This window comes from Choloepus didactylus, chromosome 5 (genome assembly GCF_015220235.1).
Source record: "Choloepus didactylus isolate mChoDid1 chromosome 5, mChoDid1.pri, whole genome shotgun sequence".
Taxonomy (NCBI): Eukaryota; Metazoa; Chordata; class Mammalia; order Pilosa; family Megalonychidae; genus Choloepus; species Choloepus didactylus.
The window spans coordinates 56,410,289-56,433,300 of NC_051311.1; the positions used below are offsets into that span (position 1 = coordinate 56,410,289).

The 23,012-nt window shown below is 38.1% G+C and overlaps 1 protein-coding gene and 1 pseudogene across 1 annotated transcript in view; both read right to left on the reverse strand.

Moving 5' to 3' along the window:
* AGBL3 (ATP/GTP binding protein like 3) overlaps positions 1-23,012 on the reverse strand; it is a 103,412-nt gene that overhangs the window by 68,112 nt on the left and 12,288 nt on the right. The window lies entirely within an intron of this gene.
* LOC119534073 lies at positions 6,333-7,099 on the reverse strand (annotated as a pseudogene).

Genomic DNA, 23,012 nt, shown 5'->3' on the forward strand with positions numbered 1-23,012 from the left:
GATTTATAGTAAGCTTCAAAATCAGGAAGTGTAAGTCCTCCCACTTCGTTTTTCCTTTTTAGAATTTTTTTTTTTTTTTTTTTTTTTCAATTTGAGGCATGTTTCCCTTCCAAACAAATTTGATAACTAGTTTTTCCAAGTCTGAAAAGTAGGTGTTGGAATTTTGATGGGAATTGCATTGAATCTGTAGATAAGTTTGGGTAGGATTGACATCTTAATGATGTTTAGCCTTCCTATCCATGAACACAGGGTATCTTCCCATCTCTTTAGGTCCCCTTTTATTTCTTTTAGTAAAGTCATGTAATTTTCTGTGTAGAGATCTTTTACATTCTTCATTAAGTTTATACCTAGGTACTTGTTTTTTAGTTGCTACTGAGAATGGAATCTTTTTCTTGAGTGTCTCTTCAGTTAGGTTATTTCTAACGTATAGGATCAGTACTGACTTATGTGCATTAATCTTATATCCTGCCACTTTGCTGAATTTGTGTATTAGCTCAAGAAGCTGTGTCGATTTCTCAGGGTTTTCCAAATATAAGATCATATCCTCTGCAAATAATGACAGTTTTACTTCTTCGTTTCCAATTTGGATGCCTTTTGTTTCTTTGTCTTGCCAGATTGCTCTGGCTAGAACTTCTAGCACAATGTTGAATAGCAGTGGTGACAGCAGGCATCCTTGTCTCGTTCCCAGTCTTAGAGGGAAGGCTTTCAATTACATTGATTGATTTTCTTATGTTGAACCACCCTTGCAAGCCTGGAATGAACTCTACTTGGTCATGGTGTATGATTTTTTTTAATGAGTCTTTGGATTTGATTTGTAAGTATTTTGTTGGGAACTTTTGCATCTATGTTCATTAGGGAGATTGGCCTGTAGTCTTCCTTTCTTGTAGTATCTTTATGTGGTTTTGGTATTAGAGCAATGTCGGATTCATAAAAGGGTAGTGTTCCATTTTCTTCAATTTTCTGAAAGAGTTTAAGTAGGATTGGTGTCAGTTCTTTTTGGAAAGTTTGGTAAAATTCCTCTGTGAAGCCACCTGGCCCTTGGCTTTTATTTCTAGGAAGCTTTTTGATGATTGATTGGATCTCTTTACTTGTGATTGGTTTGTTGAGGTCTTCTGTTTCTTCTCTGGTCAGTCTAGGTTGTTCATGTGTTTCCAGGAAATTATTCATTTCCTCTAAATCATCTACTTTGTTGGTGTACAGTTGTTCATAGTATCCTCTTTATGATTTTTTAAATTTCTTTGGGATCCACAGTAATATCTCCCCTCTCACTTATTCTTTCATTTATTTGGGTCTTCTTTTTTTGACTGTTGGTCTAGCTAAGGCTATGTCGATCTTGTTGATCTTCTCGAAGAACCAACTTTATGTTTTATTTATTCTATTGTTTTTTTGTTCTCCGTATCATTTATTTCTACTTTAATCCTTGCTATTCCTTTTCTTCTACTTGCTTTAGGATTAGTTTGCTGATCATTTTCTAGCTTCTTCAGTTGTCCCATTAGTTCTTTGATGTTATCTCTTTCTTCCTTTTTAATATATGCATTTAGAGCTATAAATTTCCCCCTCCCCCTTTCTTCCTTTTTAATATATGCACTTAGAGCTATAAATTTCCCCCTATAAATTATCACCTTCACTGCATCCCATAAGTTTTGCTATGTTGTGTTCTCATTTTCATTCGAGTCTAGATTGCAATTTCTCTTGCAATTTCTTCTTTGACCCACTGATTATTTAGGAGTGTATTGTTTAACCTCCAGATATTTGTGAATATTCTAGATCTTTGATGGTTATTGACTTCTAGTTGCATTCCTTTGTGGTCAGAGAATGTGCTTTGAATAATTTCAATCTTTCTATATTTACTGAGGCTTGTTTTATGCTCCAGCATATAATCTAACCTGGAAAAAGATCCATGAGCACTAGAGAAGAATGACTACCCTGGTAATTTGGGATGTAATGCTCTATATATGTCTAAGTCTAATTCATTTACCACATTGTTTAGGTTCTCAATTTCCTTATTAATCCTCTGTCTGCATGATCTATCTATAGGAGAGTGATGTACTGAAGTCTCCCACAATTATTGTGGAAATGTCTATTGCTTCCTTCAGTTTTGTTTATGTTTTTAGATTCTTTATGGCAATTATTTTATTACTGTCCCAAATTATACCATTTATAGATTTGTTTATTATGTCTTCCTCCACTAGAACGTAAGCACAAAACAGGATTATGTGTTGCCTACCACTTTACCCATTAGCCCTGGAACAGTGGCAGGTAAAGTACAGGCATCCCTTGTTTTATTATGCTTTGCTTTATTGTGCTTCGAGGATATTGCATTTTGTTTTTTGTTTTTTTTTTTACAAATTGAAGGTTTGTGGCAAACCTGCATCAAGCAAGTCTGTCGGCCCATTTCTCCAACAGCATGTGTTCACTTTGTGTCTCTGTGTCACATTTTGATAATTCTAGCAATATTTCAAACTTTATTATTATATCTGTTATGGTAATCTGTGATCTCTGATGTTACTCCTTTAATTGTTTTGGGATACCATGAACTGTGCCTATATAAGATGACAAACTTAGGGGATAAATGTTACGTGTGTTCTGACTCTCCTGCTCTCTCCCTCTCCTTGGGCCTCCTTATTTCTTGACACACAACAATAATAAAATTAGGTCAATTAATAACCCTACAATGGCCTCTATGTTTTCAAGTGAAGAGTTTTTAAATGAAGTGATTTCTTTGAAATCAAAAGCTAGAAATAATTAAGCTTAGTGAGGAAGGCACGTCGAAAGCCAGGATAGGCCGAAAGCTAGGCCTCTTCCATCAGATAGCCAAGTTGTCAATGCAAAGAAAAAGTTCCTGAAGGAAACTACAAGTGCTACTCCAGTGAACACACAAATAAGAAAGCAATATGGCCTTATTGCTGTTACAAAGAAAGTTTTAGTGGTCTGAATAGAAAATGAAATCAGCCACAACATTCCCTTATGCCAAAAGCTAATCCAGAGCAAGGCCCTAACTCTTTTCAATTTTATGACAGCTGAGAGAGGTGACAAAGCTGCAGAAAAAAAGTTTGAAGCTAGCAGAGAAGCTGGCTCATGAGGTTTAAGGAAAGAAACAGTCTCCATTAACATACAAGCTGCAGCAAGTTATCCAGAAATTCTAGCTAAGATAACTGATGAAGGTGGCTACACTAAGTAACAGATTTTCACTATATTGGAATGTTCACCTTCTATTGGAAGAAGGTGCCATCTAGGACTTTCATGGCTAGAGAGGAGAAGTCAATGCCTGGCTTCAAAATTCAAATGATAGGCTGGTGACTTGAAGTTGAAGCCAGTTCTTATTTACCATTCCAAAAATCCTAGGGCCCTTATGTATTATGCTAAATCTACTCTGCCTGTGTTCTATAAATGCAACAACAAAGCCTGGATGACAGCACATCTGCTTATAACATGGTTTACTGAATATTTTAAGCCCACTTTTGGGACCTCCTGCTCAGAAAAAAACACTCCTTTCAAAATATTAGTGCTCATTGACAATGTACCTGGTAACCCAAAAGCTCTGATGGAGATGTACGATGAGATTAATGGCGTTTTCATGACTGCTAACACATCCAATCTGCAGCCCTTGGATCAAGGAGTCATTTTTACTTTCAAGTATCATTATTTATAATGAGAAATAAATTTTGTAAGGCTATAGTTGCCAAAGATAGTGATTCCTCTGACAGATCTAGACAAAGTAAACTGAAAACCTTTTGGAAGGAGTTCACCATTCTAGATGCCAGTAAAAACATTTGTGATCTTAACATTAACAGGAGTATGGAAGAAGTTGATTCCAACTCTCATGGTTGACTTTTGAGGGTTTCAGGACTTCAGTGGAGGAAGTAACTGCAGATGTGGTGGAAATAGCAAGAGAACTAGAATTAGATGTGGAGCCCAAAGATGGGACTGAATTGCTGTAATCTTATGATAAACTTTAATGGATGAGGAGTCACTTTTTATGCATGAGCAAAGAAAGTGGTTTCTTGAGACGGAATCTACTCCTGGTGAAGATGCTGTGAACATTGTTGAAATGACAACAAAGGATTTAAAATGTTACGTAAACTTAGCTGATAAAGTACTGGCTGGGTTTGAGAGGACTGATTCCAGTTTTGAAAGAAGTTCTACTGTGGGTAAGATGCTATCAAACAGCTTTACATGCTACAGAGAAATCTTTTGTAGAAGGGAGAGTCAATTGATGTAGCAAACTCCACTGCTGTCTTACTTTAAGAAATTGCCACAGCCAACTCAACCTTCAGCCACCACCACCCTGATCAGTCAGCAGCCATCAACATTGAGGGAAGACCCTCCACCGGCAAAATTATGACTCACTGAAGGCTCAGATAGTTAACATTTTGTAGCAATAAAGTATTTTTTAATTAACTATGTACACTGTTTTATTAGACCTGATGGTATTGTACATGTAAAGACTACAGTATGGTGTAAACAAAGCTTTTATATGTACTGGGACACCGAAAAATTTGCAAGGATTGCTTTATTGCAGTGATCTGTAACTGAACCAACAATATCTCCAAGGTATGCTTGAATGCCTGTTCAATGATATCCAATGGAATGAATGATATTCGAAAAAGCACTCATGATTAATGAACCAATGCCAGTCTGGAGAGACTCTACTGGCATGCCCAAAGTTCTGTTTAATAACTGGCACAAGAGAGGCACCACAGCACAGAACAAAGTACCTGGGCTTTACAGTAAAACAGACTTGGGGTTGAATACTGCTCTAAGTTAGATGGCTGTACGATTTAGAACAAGTAAATTAATCTTTCTAATCTTTAGTTTCCTTCTCTGTAAAATACAAAAATGTGTACTACTTTATAGGGTCACTGTGAGATTCAGAGATAACATAAAATGGCTGTTGGTGAAAGAATCAATTAGTAGAGTATTTCTGGAAGACAATAACGGAGAATCAAAATTTAAAATACCTAACATTCTTTGACCCAACATTCCACTTCACTATAAATATATTTTTACAAAGGAATCACAGGCACACACAAAGATATATGATACATGTATTTCTCTGTAGCATTGTCTATAATAGATAAAACTGTAAAGTTCTTAAATAGCCATAAACAGGGAACTAATTAAATAAACTAAATGAAAGCGTTTAGAATAAGGCCTTGATTCTTGAGAGATGGCAATCAGAGATACAATAATAACATTCATATATAATAATAAAACTAATACGTACTAACTAAGAACTTTCATGCATTTCTTCCCTACAATGTCCTGATGAGGTAGGTCATACCACTCCTGATAAGGAAACAGACTTAAAGGATAAAAATAACTTGCTCAAGAATCAATGTCACTATCCTGATTGTAATTTTGCAAAATGTCACCAGTGGAGGAAACTAGGCTAAATATACAAGGGTCCCTCTGTACTATTTCTTGCAGCTGCATGTGAATCTACAATTATCTCCAAAATTTCAATAATAATAATAATAAAAAAATGCCCTGCTAAAGGCTAGCAAGTAGATACAAACTCGGGGGGGGGGGGGGCTGACTCCAAAGCTCACCCATAGTCACTGTCACTATGTATAGCACTGGGCTTCCTGAATAACAGCTCACATTCATCTTAATTTTCATCCTTTCTTCATCCCTAAACTTATGTATTCCTTTCTACTTCCGCAAATTTGCTTGATCTTCTCTCTCTGCTTTGAATATCTTCATTTCACTCATCTAGTTCTTTAATTCCTTTTTATCACATGTCACAAATCCTTCCCTGGCCACCTCAAGTGATAGTTGTCCATCTCTCTATTCAATTCAGATTTAATAAACACTATGCTAGTAATGCTACGTTTCCCAAATTATTTTCAAAATTACTCACATGCTGAAGGACCACATATCTGTAATTTCTACCAAACCATAATCTCCCTCAACTAGATAATGTATATAAAGTACCTGACCCAGTGAATACTCAATAAACAAAGGCTTAGAACACAAAAAAAATGTAAAAAGGATTGGAGATCAGGCTTTGTCCAGAACAAGCAAGCACACATGTCAGTTAAAGAATGAAACCAGGCAAACCCTTGCTCTGTCATGATATCATTTAGATTCCTGTCCCTGCTCAAGACAACAGAAACCATAAAATCCTTTCAGTAAAAGTATTTTCTTTGTCACAGCAAAAAAAAATACACATTTATAAGGACTGTCAGGAGAAATAGGTTATTTCCAACATTATACAATTTGTTTGCTGGTGCCTCCAAGAGAGAATTTTCACCACTCAAGAGCAAGTTATAAGAAAAATTCTTCCACCTACAGAACACAGTTTCAGCAGATTTTTCTAAGGTTGGTTGCTGGCTGACCCCGTATGTTTGAATAAAGACAATGGCATCTTGACGTTACTTTCATACATGTACTTTCAGAAACAGCTTAATCCCCTCTGTTGGCTAAAATATGGTTTCTTAGGTCTGCAAGAATTCAGGCTGCACTCGTGCCACTTTCCAGAATTCTTTAGTGTGGGTCTTAGGACACTGCATCTCACACCAGCTGATTGATACATACCATCTGGACACCTGATTCACTGTGGGCCACCACCACTCCTAGCTCATTTTCAGCAGTGGTCAGTAGGTAGTTGGACTGTGCATCACGTAGGGGTATCACTTTGGCCAAGACAATATCACCTGGGTGGAAACTCTTATGTTTCAACCTTGTCTTTTTCAGTAGCTTGGACATCTTCCTTGCAGATAGTTCCTTGAAAGAAGTTCTTAAGTGGTGTGGACCCCATATATAGGATACGTACTTTGGCAAAGCACGAATTGATGCTAGAAATCTTACAGGTTACAATAGCCCCCTCATCTGGCAGTAACTGACATTCTGTCTCTCTCATCACAGACACCTCAGGAAGCATACCATTTTTGCTACTTTTCATTAGGCAGCCGGCAAGCGACAAGATGTAGCCATGCTGGGTGTAGGTTCCCCTGCTCAGGCTGCCCTCCTCCAAATTGCAAAGATGTCCCCCAGGGATGCAGTTATGAGATAATTTCCATGGAGGCGTGGCCCCACACATTCAGGATGGGCCTTAATCAGTGGAGCCATATAAATGAGCTGACAAGTAGAAGGAACTCAGTGCAGCTGAGAGTGACATTCTGAAGAGAAGCCACAGCCAAGAGGGACACTTTGAAGAAAGCGCAGCAGCTGCAGGTGGGAGACATTTTGAAGACGGTCGTTGGAAGCAGACTCTTGCTCTGGAGAAGCTAAGAGAGGACAAATACCCCAAGTATTTGGCGCCATGGCTAACCTCCTCTTCCTTCAGTTTTGACAGTGTTTTTCTCATGCACTTTGGAGCACCTTGACTGGGTGCATAAACATTTATGATTGTTATTTCTCATTGGTAAATTGTCCCTCTTCTTAGTATATAGTATCCAGTTTTGTCTCTTATGACATCCTTGCATCTAAAGTCTATTTTATCTAAAATTAGTATTGCTACCCCTGGTTTCTTTTGGCTGTAGCTTGCATGGAATATTTTTTTCCATCATTTCACTTTGAATTTCTTTGTGTTTCTGGTCTAAGATAAGTCTCTTGTAAACAACATCATGATGCTTCACATTTCTGAATCCATTCTGCCTATCTGTATCTTTTAACTGGGGATTTTAATCTATTCATATTCAATGTTATTACTGTGAAGGCAGTTCTTGAATCAGCCATCTTATCCTTTGGTTTATATTTATCAGAGGTATTTTTCCCTTCTCTCTCTTTACTTCCTTTAAGGTACCCTTACTAAAACTCTTCAGTTCTGTGCCCTTCTCCATACCTCTCTTTCCTTTCTTTTTTTCTCAGCTGGTAGGGCTCCCTTTAGTATTTCTTGTAGGGCAGATCTCTTGTTAACAAATTCTCTCAGCATTTGTTTGTCTGTGAAAATTTTAAGCTCTCCCTCAATTTTGAAGGAGAGCTTTGCTGGATAAAGAATTCTTGGCTGGCAATTTTTCTCTTTCAGAATTTTAAATATATCATACCACCACTGTCTCGCCTGAGTAGTCAGTACTTAGTCTTATGTTGTTTCCCTTGTATGTGGCGAATCACTTCTCTCTTACTGCTTTCAGAACTTTTCCTTCTCATCAGCATTTGATAATCTGACCATAATATGTCTCTGAGTGTATTTATTTGGATTCATTCTATTTGGAGTTCATTGGGCATCTCTGATTTGCATATTTATATCTTTTAGAAGGGTTGGGAAATTTTGCCCCACAATTTCGTTGAATACTCTTCCTAGCCCTTTACTCTTCTCTTCCCCTTCTGGAAGACCAATGATTCTTTTCCTTTTTTCCACTTTTTTTTGGTAATAATTCAATTTTATTGAGATGTATTCACATACAACACAGTCATACAAAGCATATGTTCTAGTTTGCTAATGCTGCCGGAATGCAAAACACCAGAGATGGATTGGCTTGTACAAAAGGGGGTTTATTTGGTTACACAGTTACAGTCTTAAGGCCATAAAGTGTCCAGGGTAGACATCAGCAATCGGGTACCTTCACTGAAGGATGGCCATTGGTGTCTAGAAAACCTCTGTTAGCTGGGAAGGCACGTGGCTGGTGTTTGCTCCAAAGTTCTGGTTTCAAAATGGATTTCTCCCAGGACATTCCTCTCTAGGCTGCAGTTCCTCAAAAATGTCACTTTTAGTTGCACTTGGGGTATTTGTCCTCTCTTAGCTTCTCCGGAGCAAGAGTCTGCTTCCAACGGCCGTCTTCAAAATGTCTCCCATCTGCAGCTACTGTGCTTTCTTCAAAGTGTCCCTCTTGGCTGTGGCTCCTCTTCAGAATGTTACTCTCAGCTGCACTGAGTTCCTTCTGCTTGTCAGCTCATTTATATGGCTCCACTGGTCAAGGCCCACCCTGAATGGGTGGGGCCATGCCTCCATGGAAATTATCTCATCAGAGTTATCACTTACAGTTGGGTGGGGTGCATTTCCATGCAAACAACCTAATCCAAATGTTCCAACTTAATCCCCACTAATATGTCTGCCCCACAAGATTGCATCAAAGAACATGGCTTTTTCTGGGGGACATAATACATTCAAACCAGCACAGCATACAATCAATTGTTCACAGTACCAACAAATAGTTGTACGTCCATCACCAAAATCAATTTTTGAACATTTTCATTACCACACACACAAAAGTAATAAGGATAAAAATTAAAGTGAAAAAGAACAATTAAGGTAAAAAAGATCACTGGGTGTTTTTTTGTTTTTTGTTTTTTTTGACCCCTTTTTCTACTCATCCGTCGATACCCTGGGTAAGGGGAGTGTGATCCACACGGCCTTCCCAATCACATTGTCACCCCTCATAAGCTACATTTTTATACAATTGTCTTCAAGATTCAAGGGTTCTGGCTTGCAGTTTGATAGTTTTGGGTATTCACTGCTAGCTATTCCAATTCATTAGAACCTAAAAAGGGTTATCTATATTATGCGTAAGAGTGCCCACCAGAGTGACCTCTCGGCTCCTTTTGGAATCTCTCAGCCACTAAAACTTATTTCATTTCATTTCTCATCCCCTTTTTGTCAAGATGTTCTCCATTCCACGATGCCAGGTCCAGATTCCTCCCAGGGAGTCATATTCCACGTTGCCAGGGGTATTTATACCCCTGGGTGTCAGATCCCATGTAGGGGGGAGGGCAGTGATTTCATCTGCCAAGGTGGCTTAGCTAGAGAGAGAGGGCCACATCCATGCAACAAAGAGGCATTTAGGAGGAGACACTTAGGCACAATTATAAGCAGGCCTAGCCTCTCCTTTGCAGCAACAGTCTTCCCAAGGGGTAGTCCTGTGATTGAGGGCTCAGCCCATCAAACCACCAGCCCCCAATGTCTGAGCACATCAGCAACCATAGAAGTGAGGAAGCCCAATACCCCTGCATTCTCCCCCAGAAATGGTCACATTAGTGGTAGCATATAATATTTCTCTATTTGTGCCTGGCTTATTTCGCTTAGCATTATGTCTTCAAGATTCATACAAGTTGTCATATGTTTCATGACATCGTTCTTTCTTGCTGCATAGTATTCCATTGTGTGTATATATCACATTTTATTTATCCACTCATCTGAAGGACATTTGGGTTGCTTCCATCTCTTGGCAACTGTGAATGCTGCTGCTATGAATACTGGGGTGCAGATACCTGTTCGTGTCACTGCTTTCAGATCTTCTGGGTATATACCGAGAAGCACAATTGCTGGAGGGTAACTCTATATCTAGTTTTCTAAGGAACTGCCAGATTGTCTTCCAGAGTGGCTGAACCATTATATAGTCCCACCAACAATGAATAAGAATTCCAATTTCTCCACATCCTCTCCAGCATTTGTAGTTTCTTGCTTGTTTAATGGCAGCCATTTTAATTGGTGTGAGATGGTATCTCGTTGTAGTCTTAATTTGCATCTCTCTAATAGCTAGTGAAGCTGAACATTTTTTCATGTGTTTCTTGGCCATTTGCATTTCCCCTTCAGAGAACTGTCTCTTTCTATCTTTTGCACATTTCATAATTGGGCTATCTGTACTATTGTCATTGATCTGTAGGATTTCTTTATATATGCAAGATATCAGTCTTTTGTCAGATACATAGTTTCCGAAAATTTTTTCCCATTGAGTTGGCTGACTTCACCTTTTTGACAAATTCCTTTGAGGAAGACAAACTTCTAAGCTTGAGGAGTTCCCATTTATCTATTTTTCCCTTTGTTGCTTGTGCTTTGGGTGTAAGGTCTAGGAAGCGACCTAATACAAGGTCTTGAAGATGTCTCCCTACATTATCTCCTAGGAGTTTTATGGTACTGTCTTTTATATTGAGGTCTTTGATCCACTTTGACCAATGATTCTTATATTTGTGCGCTTCATGTTGTCCATCATTTCCCTGAGATCCGTTTCAAAGTTTTTAATTTTGTTCACCATTCGTTATTTGGTACTTTCACTCACCATCACCCAACCTTGAGTTTGCTAATTTGTTCCTCTACCTCTTCAAATCTGGTGTTATGTTATATCTTTTATTTCCATAAGATTCTCTCTTTTTTTTTTTTAGTTTACTCTCGCAAATTCTTCTTTATGGTCTTCTAGGGTCTTCTTCATGCTCTTCTAGGGTCTTCTTCATGTCCTTTATATCCTAAGTCATGATTTTTTTAAAATACGGTTTTATTGACATGTATTCACTCACCCTACAGTCATCCACACTGTACAGTTATTCACAGCACCATCACACAGTTGTGCGTTCACTACCAGAATCAATTTTTGAACCTTTTCCTTACTCCAAAATAAAAATAAAAGCAAAAAAAAGAACAACCAAAACTTTCATACCCTCCATCCCACCCTACTCTTCATCTAATTTTTGTCCCCATTTTCCCATCATCTGTCCATACGCTGGATACAGAGAGTGCAGGCCACAAGATTTTCACAATCACACAATCACACTGTGCAAGCTACACAGTTATATAATCATCTTCAAGAATCAAGGTCACTGGGTTGCAGTTTGACAGCTTCACGTATTTTCCTCTAGCCATTCTAACACACTAAAGACTAAAAAATGGTATCTATATAGGGCAGAAGAATACCCTCCAGAGTGACTTCTCAACTCCATTCAAACTCTCTCAGCCACTGGAACCTTATTTTGTTTCATCTCTCTTCCCCCTTTTGGTCAAGAAAATTTTCTCAATCCCAGAGTGCTGGGTCCAGGCTCATCACCAGGAGTCATTTCCCATGTTGCCAGAGGGATTCACACCCCTGGGAGTCATGTCCCACATAGGGGGGTGGATAGTGAGTTCACTTGCCGAGTGGGCTTAGAGAGAGGGGGGCCACATCTGAGCAACAAAGAGACTCTCTGGGGGACACTCCTAGGTACAGTTATAAGTAGGCTTAGCTTCTCCTTTGCAGCAATAAGCCTCGCAAGGGAAAGCCCTCAGATTGAGGGCTCAGCCCATAACATTGGCAGTCCTCAATGTTAGCGAGAAAATTAGCAATAACGAGTTGGGGAATCCAACATTTCTGGACTTCTTCCCAGTTCCTCTGGGGCGGGGAGGGGGGCACAAATACAGTTTTACTTTCTGCCCATATCACTCTGGGACGTATCGGGATTTCACCCCAGCCTGTATAAATTCACCAAATACCGCTTCCCATTCAAAGCTCCATGCACCTATGGTGTTCAAACAAATTGACCGTACAAGTTAAACTACCTAGCGTACTACAGAAAATATACATCCTGCACACAAATAAACATCTCCTCCCCTGGTCTCACACAAAAGTTGTAGTTTTAAAACCCAGTCAAAAATAATGAATGAAAAAGGTGACATAACTGCAGATCCTGAAGAAATTAAAAAAATTATAAGAGGATATTATGAACAACTGTATGGCAACAAACTGGATAATGTAGAAGAAATGGACAATTTCCTGGAAACATATGAACAACCTAGACTGACCAGAGAAGAAATAGAAGACCTCAACCAACCCATCACAAGCAAAGAGATCCAATCAGTCATCAAAAATCTTCCCACAAATAAATGCCCAGGGCCAGATGGCTTCACAGGGGAATTCTACCAAACTTTCCAGAAAGAACTGACACCAATCTTACTCAAACTCTTTCAAAACATTGAAAAAAATGGAACACTACCTAACTCATTTTATGAAGCTAACATCAATCTAATACCAAAACCAGGCAAAGATGCCACAAAAAAGGAAAACTACCGGCCAATCTCCCTAATGAATATAGATGCAAAAATCCTCAACAAAATACTTGCAAATCGAATCCAAAGACACATTAAAAAAATCATACACCATGACCAAGTGGGGTTCATTCCAGGCATGCAAGGATGGTTAAACATAAGAAAAACAATCAATGTATTACAACACATTAAAAACTCGAAAGGGAAAAATCAATTGATCATCTCAATAGATGCTGAAAAAAGCATTTGACAAAATCCAACATCCCTTTTTGATAAAAACACTTCAAAAGGTAGGAATTGAAGGAAACTTCCTCAACATGATAAAGAGCATATATGAAAAACCCACAGCCAGCATAGTACTCAATGGTGAGAGACTGAAAGCCTTCCCTCTAAGATCAGGAACAAGACAAGGATGCCCGCTGTCACCACTGTTATTCAACATTGTGCTGGAAGTGCTAGCCAGGGCAATCCGGCAAGACAAAGAAATAAAAGGCATCCAAATTGGAAAAGAAGAAGTAAAACTGTCATTGTTTGCAGATGATATGATCTTATATCTAGAAAACCCTGAGAAATCAACGATACACCTACTAGAGCTAATAAACAAATTTAGCAAAGTAGCGGGATACAAGATTAATGCACATAAGTCAGTAATGTTTCTATATGCTAGAAATGAACAAACTGAAGAGACACTCAAGAAAAAGATACCATTTTCAATAGCAACTAAAAAATTCAAGTACCTAGGAATAAACTTAACCAAAGATGTAAAAGACCTATACAAAGAAAACTACATAACTCTACTAAAAGAAATAGAAGGGGACCTTAAAAGATGGAAAAATATTCCATGTTCATGGATAGGAAGGCTAAATGTCATTAAGATGTCAATTCTACCCAAACTCATCTACAGATTCAATGCAATCCCAATCAAAATTCCAACAACCTACTTTGCAGACTTGGAAAAGCTAGTTATCAAATTTATTTGGAAAGGGAAGATGCCTCGAATTGCTAAAGACACTCTAAAAAAGAAAAACGAAGTGGGAGGACTTACACTCCCTGACTTTGAAGCTTATTATAAAGCCACAGTTGCCAAAACAGCATGGTACTGGCACAAAGATAGACATATAGATCAATGGAATCGAATTGAGAATTCGGAGATAGACCCTCAGATCTATGGCCGACTGATCTTTGATAAGGCCCCCAAAGTCACCGAACTGAGCCATAATGGTCTTTTCAACAAATGGGGCTGGGAGAGTTGGATATCCATATCCAAAAGAATGAAAGAGGACCCCTACCTCACCCCCTACACAAAAATTAACTCAAAATGGACCAAAGATCTCAATATAAAAGAAAGTACCATAAAACTCCTAGAAGATAATGTAGGAAAACATCTTCAAGACCTTGTATTAGGAGGCCACTTCCTAGACTTTACACCCAAAGCACAAGCAACAAAAGAGAAAATAGATAAATGGGAACTCCTCAAGCTTAGAAGTTTCTGCACCTCAAAGGAATTTCTCAAAAAGGTAAAGAGGCAGCCAACTCAATGGGAAAAAATTTTTGGAAACCATGTATCTGACAAAAGACTGATATCTTGCATATACAAAGAAATCCTACAACTCAATGACAATAGTACAGACAGCCCAATTATAAAATGGGCAAAAGATATGAAAAGACAGTTCTCTGAAGAGGAAATACAAATGGCCAAGAAACACATGAAAAAATGTTCAGCTTCACTAGCTATTAGAGAGATGCAAATTAAGACCACAATGAGATACCATCTAACACCGGTTAGAATGGCTGCCATTAAACAAACAGGAAACTACAAATGCTGGAGGGGATGTGGAGAAATTGGAACTCTTATTCATTGTTGGTGGGACTGTATAATGGTTCAGCCACTCTGGAAGTCAGTCTGGCAGTTCCTTAGAAAACTAGATATAGAGCTACCATTCGATCCAGCGATTGCACTTCTCGGTATATACCCAGAAGATCGGAAAGCAGTGACACGAACAGATATCTGCACGCCAATGTTCATAGCAGCATTATTCACAATTGCCAAGAGATGGAAACAACCCAAATGTCCTTCAACAGATGAGTGGATAAATAAAATGTGGTATATACACACGATGGAATACTACGCGGCAGTAAGAAGGAACGATCTGGTGGAACATATGACAACATGGATGAACCTTGAAGACATAATGCTGAGCGAAATAAGCCAGGCACAAAAAGAGAAATATTATATGCTACCACTAATGTGAACTTTGAAAAATGTAAAACAAATGGTTTATAATGTAGAATATAGGGGAACTAGCAGTAGAGAGCAATTAAGGAATGGGGAACAATAATCCAAGAAGAACAGATAAGCTATTTAACGTTCTGGGGATGCCCAGAAATGACTATGGTCTGTTAATTTCTGATGGATGTAGTAGGAACAAGTTCACTGAAATGTTGCTATATTATGTAACTTTCTTGGGGTAAAGTAGGAACATGTTGGAAGTTAAGCAGTTATCTTAGGTTAGTTGTCTTTTTCTTACTCCCTTGTTATGGTCTCTTTGAAATGTTCTTTTATTGTATGTTTGTTTTCTTTTTAACTTTTTTTTTCATACAGTTGATTTAAAAAAGAAGGGAAAGTTAAAAAAAAAAAAAAAAAAAAGAAAAAAGACAAACAAGGAAAAAAAAAAAGATGTAGTGCCCCCTTGAGGAGCCTGTGGAGAATGCAGGGGTATTCGCCTACCCCACCTCCATGGTTGCTAACATGACCACAGACATAGGGGACTGGTGGTTTGATGGGTTGAGCCCTCTACCATAAGTTTTACCCTTGGGAAGACGGTTGCTGCAAAGGAGAGGCTAGGCCTCCATGTATTTGTGCCTAAGAGTCTCCTCCTGAATGCCTCTTTGTTGCTCAGATGTGGCCCTCTCTCTCTGGCTAAGCCAACTTGAAAGGTGAAATCACTGCCCTCCCCCCTACGTGGGATCAGACACCCAGGGAAGTGAATCTCCCTGGCAACGTGGAATATGACTCCCGGGGAGGAATGTAGACCCGGCATCGTGGGATGGAGAACATCTTCTTGACCAAAAGGGGGATGTGAAAGGAAATGAAATAAGCTTCAGTGGCAGAGAGATTCCAAAACGAGCCGAGAGATCACTCTGGTGGGCACTCTTACGTACACTTTAGACAACCTTTTTTAGGTTCTAAAGAATTGGGGTAGCTGGTGGTGGATACCTGAAACTATTAAACTACAACCCAGAACCCATGAATCTCGAAGACAGTTGTATAAAAATGTAGCTTATGAGGGGTGACAATGGGATTGGGAAAGCCATAAGGACCATACTCCCCTTTGTCTAGTTTATGGATGGATGTGTAGAAAAGTAGGGGAAGGAAACAAACAGACAAAGGTACCCAGTGTTCTTTTTTACTTCAATTGCTCTTTTTCACTCTAATTATTATTCTTGTTATTTTTGTGTGTGTGCTAATGAAGGTGTCAGGGATTGATTTAGGTGATGAATGTACAACTATGTAATGGTACTGTAAACAATCGAAAGTACAATTTGTTTTGTATGACTGCGTGGTATGTGAATATATCTCAATAAAATGATGATTAAAAAAATAAATAAATAAAAAAAAATAAATAAAGGAACTGAACCAAAAAAAAAAAAAAAAAAAAAAAAAACAAAAAAAAACCCAGTCAGTATTGTCCTTTACCCTTTGGCTTGATTTGCCTTAGTCCTAACCAGATCTGCTTCATTCCTATCTCTAACTGAAGCCTGAACTCTTTTTCAGCTATTTCAACAGTTACCATATGAAGTAATACTGACATTCACAGCTGTCAAGCTCTAGCTCCAAGTTTCAGCTATCACACAGATACCCAAAGTTCCAGAAACCAACCAGATTATACAAAAGGAGCTCAGCATCTCAGTATTTAGAGATAACCATTACAACTCAGGAATAGATGTGAGTGCTGTAAGAGCTTACAATCTAGGGATAATTACAATACGCATTCCCCTGATAAGCTGTGCTGAGCCATGATATTCATGTTTGTGTATACTTCTCTGACTAATTGCTCCAAGTTTTGTCTCTCCTCTGGCTTTTTAATTTGGACTTTAGGGTTATCCATATCTTCTGGTTTTTTCATATGCTTCATAATTTTCTGTTGTTTTTGGCCTCTTGGCATTTGCTTACCTTGATAGGGTTCTTTTAGGATATGCGGACTTACTTAAACATTTATCTATAATTTGACAGAGCTACAGCTTGGTGGAGTGCACTTTCCCTGACCTAACAGCGGATGGCACTCCTGAGCCACCTCTTACCCTCAAGCCAGTTCTCCCCAACTTTGCCTATACACTGAGTGGGAATCCAAACTATGTGGTGGTCAAATCAGTGCACCAATTTTCCGTGTGCACTGGGGACCACCAGCCCTGTGGTTGGGGGGTATGCCCTGTGCAGTTTGGCAGGGAGTTCGCTCCAGGACACAGTGGTCTCAGCCTTTTCCAGGACTGCGGGTAGAGCACTCTGGGGCTGCACAGCTCATCTCACCTTCCAGTTCAAATGCCCCAAGGTCCTTGTGCCATGTGCCCACAAGTCCTTGGGATTTGGGAAGTGCTCCTGGCACTTCTGTGGGGCACCCCTGCCTCTAGGCTGTACACACCATGGCCTTTCGTGAAGGAAGACTGGATGCAGTCACAAGCCCACAAATCTCCAAATTCCCTCAAGGAAGCTCACGGCCATGAGGCTATGAATGGTTGTCTCCCAGGCAGCTGCAAAGAAGGCTGCACAGGGCATAGAATGCTACCCCCCTTCTGCGAACGTCTACCTGCTCCAATGGCCAGTTCCTGGCAAGGGGGCTCTTGGCTGTGGGTCTGTGAAGGGTTATCACCCACACCAGGAGGGTGCCCAGGGTATGGAAGGCTACTCCCTTCTGTGCCGTCAGCTGGCTCCAGCTTCCCATTCCCCAGTGGTGTTCTGGGCTGAACACTCACCCAGTTCTAACTAACACTCACCCATCTCAAACCACAGACTCTGTTTCTCCAAGTACACATTCACTATGGGTGTAGAAGTCCCTGCCCAGCCGGTGGAACCCAGGAACTGCTGTTCTGGAGCACTTTCTGTCCTTTATCTAGTGTTTTTCACAGAGAATTTTGCTCTGTCTCTCCTGATTCACCATCTTGGATTCCTCTGTATAACTTTTTGAAGAACTGCCAGACTTTTTTCCAACGGATCTGTACCATTTTATATTCCCATCAGCAGTATATGAAGGTTCCGATTTCTCCACATCTTTGTCAGTACTTGTTATTATTGAATTTTTATATTAGCCATACTGGTAAGTGTGAAGTGGTATCTCATTGTGGTTTTAATTTGCATTTCCCTAATACTTAATGATGCTGCGCATCTTTTCATGTGCTTGTTGTCCATTTGTATGTCTTCTTTGGAGAAATGTTTACTCGAGCTCTTTGCCTTATTATTATTATTATAATAATTATTATTGTGTTGCTAGTTATTGTTGAGTTGTAAGAGTTCTTGATATATTCTAGGCACATGGCAGAAATTTACTGTAATAAACGCTAAAAGGAAGTTTTTCTGGCAGAAAGGAAATGATATCAGACAAAAACATAGATCTTAAGGAAGGAAGAAGAGCATTACAAATGGTAAATACTTTTCCTTAAATTTCTTTAAAATAATTATGGAAGTTTAAAACAAAAATTCTAACACCGTATTACATTTTAATAATTGGTAAACATCATATACAGAGCTAACATATTTGGCAGCTGTAGCATAAGGAAAAGGGGGATGGATGGACCCTACAGAGTTGCAATTCATACATTTTACCTGAATGGTACAAAATGTCTATAAACAGACTGTGAAAAGTTAAGGCTTTATATCATAAACTCTGGATTAACCACTAAAAAATAATAATGTAAAATAATCATAGTTAAAAAGCCACAACATAAATTATCAAATAGAATTCTTAAATTCTTAAAAATGTATGAGGGAACTAAGAGAAAATAAATAGCAAAATAATAGGCCTTAAACCAACCATTCAATCTTAATGGACCAGATACTCCAAAGAAATAGATGGTCAGAAAAATAAGAGTAAGACTAAATTATATGTTGAATACAAGAGTCACACTTTCTATATAAAGACACAATAGGTTGAAAGTACTGGATGGAAAAATATACATCATGCAAAGAGTAAACAAATGCAGGGGCTATATTAATATTAGATGAGAGAGCCTTTAAGACAAAGAGAATGGTCAAAAATAAAGAGGAACATTTCATAACAAAAAATAACATCATGAACACATAACAATCTTAAAATAAATGTTATATACCTAATGAGAGCCTCAAAATAAATGAAGCAAAAATTGGCTGAATGAAAGGGAGCCTCAAAATAAATGAAGCAAAAATTGGATGAATGAAAGGGAGAAAGAGCATTCCAAAACTGTGTAGATTTCAGCTTCAAGGAAGAAGGTGTAGATACAGTTTTTCATATTCTCCCTGCTAAGTCTTTAATCATACACACACACACACACACACACACACACACAATCTGTGAGAGTGCTAAGAAAAAAATATGAGAATTTCAAAACCCAAAAAGCCATAAAAGAGCCTGGCTGCCGAAACTATCAAACTACAACCCAGAACCCATGAATCTCGAAGACAATTGTATAAAAATGGAGCTTATGAGGGGTGACAATGGGATTGGGAAAGCCATAAGGACCACATTCCACTTTGTCTAGTTTATGGATGGATGAGTAGAAAAACAGGGGAAGGAAACAAACAAACAAACAAAGGTAACCAGTGTTCTTTTTTACTTCAATTGCTCTTTTTCACTTTAATTATTATTCTTGTTATTTTTGTGTGTGTGCTAATGAAGGTGTCAGGGATTGATTTAGGTGATGAATGTACAACTATGTAATGGTACTGTGAACAATCGAATGTACGATTTGTTTTGTATGACTGTGTGGTATGTGAATATATCTCAATAAAATGAAGGAAAAAAAAAATCCAAGGGGGAGGCAGAAAAAAAGTTCTGACTAATAAAGAAGCAATCTCTGAAAAAAAAAAATGATAGGCAAAATGACTGCACAAAAATTTAAAATTTCTGCATAACAAATAAAAAATGTAGATAATAGAAAAAAAAATATGCAAGATAGATGGCATAATAAGGTAATTTCCTTACTGACCAGTACAAAAAAAAGGATACAACCTAATAACAAAATAGACAGAGAATCTTCTCAGACAGTTCACAGAAAAAGTTAATATACGTAAAAATGCGCAATCTCATTCATAAACAAAGACTACATAAACTAAAAATACACACTAAAACAGTATCAGATTAAGATTAGAATGGGTGATTAAACAATGTTAACGAGTAATGAGAAAAATAGCTACTTTCATGCTGTTTTTATAACTATAAATAATCAGAAAATTTTTGGAGAGCAATTTGACAATACCTTTTTAACCAGAAACTATAGGAATTTATCTTCAAAATATATTAATATGTGTGCATTAGGACACACAAAAAAAGGGTATTTGCATAGCATTGTTTGTCAAAGCTAGATTGGAAACATCTAAAATTCATTAATAAGATATCAGTTAAAAATTGTTTATCTATTTAATGAAATCTAATAAACCAGTTTATTTTAAAAAGAGATCGATGTATATGAGCTTATACAGAAAAACATTCAAAAATACATGGTTGCGTAAGACAATTAATTTATAGTTAGACTGGAAAACATCTGTCTCTAGGAAGTCTAGATAATCTGCTTTTGATTCTTACCCAAGGGCAATAAGATTTATGATACGCTATTTAGATAGCCTGACTTGACTACCTGACCACAGGGCTGAGAATTCTTGCCATGAGGATTTCTGAAGCTAAGATTCATCAGATAGATCTTGGTGCTTTGATCTGAAGACAAGTCAGTTTGCATGAGAATAAGGACCCTCAGGAGCTTGCACCTGGATATCTCTCAGACCCCCAATACTTGCAGGAAATATCTTTTTCTTGCTGCAGTGTATCCTTTGCCTTTAAATAAAAGCCATATGTGAGAATGTTCTGTAGTCTTATAAGTCCTTTAAAATATGCGAATTAGCAATCTTTGCAATAGCCAAGTGTAAAAAGGCAAGGTCCAGGATAATATACAAAACTCTGGGTAACAGACTTTCGGAGATGCTGGCTAGCAAAATATGAGAAGCCCATAAGGGACACCTGGGAACAATTTCTGATTCTTCTTAGGTAAGGATGTAGTGGCTGTTGCAGTTGGCTTGAAAACCAGGAAAGCTTACAAATATTTTCGATTGTGAACAAAACAGCAATGTCATGGCAAAATATGAAGCTTTCATCCAGCAAAATTCACAGTATCATCAGCAGCTGTGTGACTTCATTCATGACTCTGGGGATCTTGGGAAACTTATGCTGAGAGAAGCTGTACTGCAGCTGTGCAACATGGCTACTCCATCTTCACTCAGGGTGAAAGTTGGGTTCACAGACACCCAAAGTATATATAACATGCAAGCTATGTGAAATATGGTGCCATACATTCTAACCACTCTTAAAACAGTATTTTGCTAAGGAAATATATTTGGAATTTCAACAGGAGAGGTCAGAAACGCCCCTGCCCTCATATGAAAGAGCCTCAGCAACAAAAGTGGGAGTCTGATAAGGAACCAAGAAGAGCAAAAACTTTCTCCATTCTGAACCACCTGATAGTGACTCAAACGACTCAAGGAAAAATGAAGTCTGACAGTGGGAGATAGAAAAGTTACAGTGAGAATGTGACAGTGGGGGTGTCAAGTTAGATGGTGAGGAAAAAGGATGAGTGAGAATAAGCACTTGGAGCTGGAGGTGATATTGAGAAGCAGTAGTATGACAGGATTTTTGCTTCCCTCTTCCCTTAGATTCCCTTCTGCTCTCATTCTCTCACCACTACTACATGAGAGAAATCAGGCAGAAGTCACCCTTCAGAGACAGTAGGGATTTTCCTTTTCCTGATCTTTCTTATTCAAACCCACTGCCACAGACTTGTACTGTGGAGATTATGAAACAGAACCAAGGTGCAAAAAGAAGGCATGGAGTTAGGTTAAAATTTAGTAGCATAGCAGTGTTTTCTTTGCTTGACTTCTTTATTTCCTCCCTAGTACTAGAGCAAAAAAAAGAAGGGGACTAACAGAGGAAGGGTGGGGTGATAGTACAAAGGTTAAAAAGAGAAAAAGTGAGGGAGATTTCCTGTGCTGCAAAAGATAAATATATACCTAGCTACACCGAGCTTCAGAATTCTAAATGGGAAATGCCTGTTATTAGGTATGAATTCTTTAATATATTTTTAAGCCTGTGACTTTGGAATTCTTGAAGAAAATATCAGTGTGTGTGTGTGTATGAGTATGTAGTACACATCAGATACCAGATATGTAAGAAGTAAATTTAACTTAGTTTTTAAGAATACTTAAGTAACATCTAATTTAAGTAAGCAATGAAATAAGTATAGACTGTTTTTAAAATTTATTCACTAATGAATGTCTATAAGGTCTTCACCTATAAACAATGTATGTGTTATAATCAACAAAGGGTGGTGAACATTGGGAATGTTTCTACCATGCCTATTTTACAGGTCAGGCTACAAGCTACTGGGAGAGCCAAAACTAAATGTGGAAATGGACACATACAAAAACATAAAAATATGCACTAAAATATACACTCCTCAGTTTCATAAAAGAAAAGAAGTAGAAAGTAGGAAAGGAGAGAAAAAGAGAGACAGAGACAAAGGGGTACAAGGAGACGTAAAACAAAAAAGGAGCAGAAACGGCACAAGAGGATAAAGATATACTAAGAGTAGAAAGATACAAAGAGAAAAAAAAGAAAGAGATGGAGGAAAAAAGGAGTATTAAAAAAAGACTATAGTTCATAGTCATCTGGCATCGGCTCTGACTGTGACTATACGCTACATTAAGAGTTTGACAGTGACTGGAAAAAAAGTATTGCTGTTTCGAACTCTGTGGAATTACTATAGTTCTGGCATTTTTAAATCCCTCTATTTGAGCACATGTGGCTACTAATCACTTGAAATGCAGCTGATCTGAACTGAGATGTCTCTAACTATAAATGCACACTGGATTTTGAAGACTTAGTATGAAAAGAAAGAACGTAAATATTTTGGATATTGATTTAAATAAAATTTATTTTTGAATAATTTCATTTTTTTACCTATTTAAATGTGGCTACTAGAATATTTAAAATTGCATATGTAGCTCATGTTATATTTCTATGGGAATACTCTGTTCTAACACCATGAATCTCATTAAAATCAAGGTTGGCAATATGATTTTGCTAATGTTTGCATCCCGAAAATT